Raw genomic sequence first — 2,995 nt, forward strand, 5'->3', positions numbered from 1 at the left:
TCGGAGCCCCATATGACTACCCCGGTCCAAATGTGGCGCAACAATGTGTCTCTGCTCCGGGACGCGGGCCATCGGGAGCGGATGGGTGGTCGGATTCGGGAATATTTTGAGGATAATGACACTCCGGAGGTGGACATATTCACACTATGGTGCGCACACAAGGCGGTTTCCAGGGGGATTCTTCTCCAACAGGCCTCTAGAGTAAAAAGGGCGAGGGCTCGGGAGTTGGATTCCCTGATGGGGAAGCTCAGATCCCTTGAGATCGCTCATAAAGCAGACTCTACCCCACTTAAATTGGAGGAGCTTACTGAGTGCAGAAAACTTGTCCGTCTTAAACTTCTGGAAGAACATCAGCATCTCTTGTTCTTATCTAAAGCACGATACTATTCTCAGGGTAACAAATCGGGCAAAATGTTAGCTAATTTCCTGAGACGGAGGCACCAAAAAACTAAATTGCCCTCTATCAAAGAGCCCACAACTGATATCCTAGTACGCCACCCCACTGCTATAGCCAACGCCTTTTCTAGTTACTATAAGGCACTTTACAACCTTAAGGATGATGCAAAGACCCCTCAACCTTCAGAACCCCTTATTAAGTCCTTCTTAGACTCCTTGCATCTTCCCACTATAACGGATCAGATGCGGCAGGTAATGAATTCCCCTATAACAGAGGCGGAAGTTCAAAAGGCTATCTCGTCCCTACCACCTAACAAATCTCCAGGAGCGGACGGCTTTTCGGCTGAATACTACAAGGCATTCCAACAAACCTTGTCCCCATATCTTTGTAAAGTATTTAATGCGGCTGCCCAGCGTGCCTCCTTCCCAGAGGAAATGTTACAAGCAGTGATTGTTGCGCTTCCGAAGCCAGGCAAAACGCCTGATGTGCCCCAAAATTTCCGTCCCATTTCTCTTCTAAATTCGGATCTTAAGCTATATGCAAAAATCCTAGCTGTGCGCCTGGCCGAGGTAACTCCCTGCCTGATCAAGGCGGATCAGGTGGGATTCGTGAAAGGTAGACAGGCACCGGACGGCACTAGGAGAATGTTGGATCTCTTGCAAATGGCTGAAAACAGGAAGGTGCCCTCGGTGTTCCTGACGTTAGACGCAGAAAAAGCGTTTGATAGGGTTCACTGGGGGTACCTAAAAGCGATATTGACCAAATTTGGGTTTCAGGGACCTATGTTTTCTGCTATCTCTGCCCTATATACTAAACCCTCGGCCAGGGTGTTTACATCCGGTGCCATGTCTGACAGCTTTGTGATTACCAATGGAACGCGCCAGGGGTGCCCCCTGTCACCACTTATTTTTTCCTTGGTTATGGAGCCCCTGGCGGAGGCCATTAGGAGTGATCCCAATATCTCGGGTATTGGAGTAGGGGGAAGAGATCACAAAATCGGGCTATTTGCGGATGATGTGATCCTTACCCTGACTTCCCCAACACGGTCCCTCCACCATTTGCAGTGCCAACTGGAAGCTTTTGGAGCCATCTCCTACTATAAGCTTAACGTAACAAAGTCCATGTGCTTGCCGATTTCTTTGTCTGCTAGAGAGCTGCAAAGCCTTAAGAGCAAGCACCCTTTTCAATGGACCACTAAATCGGTTCCGTACTTAGGTATATCTTTGGTGGCGCCGACATCTCAAACATATCATACTAATTTCACCAAATTGCAGTCCATCGTTCGGGACGACCTAGCACATATCGCCTCCTATGAACTATCATGGTTGGGACGCATATCTGCACTCAAGATGCTGGTGCTACCGAAGATTCTTTATTATTTTAGGACACTCCCGGTGGTAATCCCGGAGGCATTCTTCAATAATATGGACAAGGAATTTCGGAGATTCCTGTGGGGGGGTAAGGTACCGAAGATCCCGTACTCTATACTGATTAAATCTAGATCAGTGGGAGGCGTCGGCTTCCCGCGCCTCAAAACTTATTACGCGGCCGCCCTATTAGATCAAGCGAAAGCTTGGTTTGACCCCACCTCAGATAAATTATGGGTGCTTTTAGAAAAGGCAATAGTGGCGCAAAGGGAACTCCCGGCCTTGCTTCTGGCCTTTGTATCTGACAGTGCAATCTGGGTCCCCAGGATATCCTCTTTGCAGGCGACGTTACGAGCCTGGAAAGTGGCACAATCCTTGACAGGGACCCCTAAAACTAAACTGGAATTGAAGCTAGACTCCTATGAATATCTTATACCTTCACTGAAAATACCTCTTGGGGAATGGTCTAGGTCATCCTCATACCGGGAAATACGCAACCATCCTGTTAATAATCCCTCTTTTTTTAGGGCCCAGCTATATCACTACCATATTAAACACCCTAATCCCTTAGTGGAGGTACCTTCTGATATCTGGGACTATTTCTCAAACCACTATAGCAAACCAAGGGGACTTTCGTGGTTCTACAAGGCACTGCAACACCATACTAGGTACAGCAAGTCCTCTAACGAATTAACATGGGAAAAAGACCTAGGGGAGGAATATACGGAGCGTGAATGGCGGCTGGCCACTCGCTCCGGATATTCATTGACACATTGTACTACTCACTGGGAGGTGGCTCTCAAAATCCACCACCGCAGCTATCTGACCCCGGTGCGCCTGGGCAGAATGTTTGGTGACGCTTCCACGGCCTGCTGGCGGGGGTGTGGGGGACAGGGAACGCTATTTCATCTTCTATGGCAATGTCGGTGTCTCACAGGCTATTGGGCGGCGGTGTTCGCTCTACTTAGGTCGGTGACCGGGGAGCTGATGCCAATGTCCCCGGCCTTGGCTCTATTGAACCTAGGCATCCAAAAGTGCCTCCCTTACACCGAGCTATCGTTACCCATATCCTCACCGCAGCCAGGTTAACTATTACTGCGGCTTGGAGATCGGAAAATAAACCTCAAGTGTTGGGGGTAATTAATAGAGTTCGTTCCCATTATTCATATGAAAGATTCTTTGCTAATGTTAATGGACAGTGCACGCAATTTGAACAGATGTGGAGTTGTTG

Source organism: Pelophylax lessonae (assembly GCF_965119305.1).
Source record: "Pelophylax lessonae genome assembly, chromosome: 6".
Lineage (NCBI taxonomy): Eukaryota > Metazoa > Chordata > Amphibia > Anura > Ranidae > Pelophylax > Pelophylax lessonae.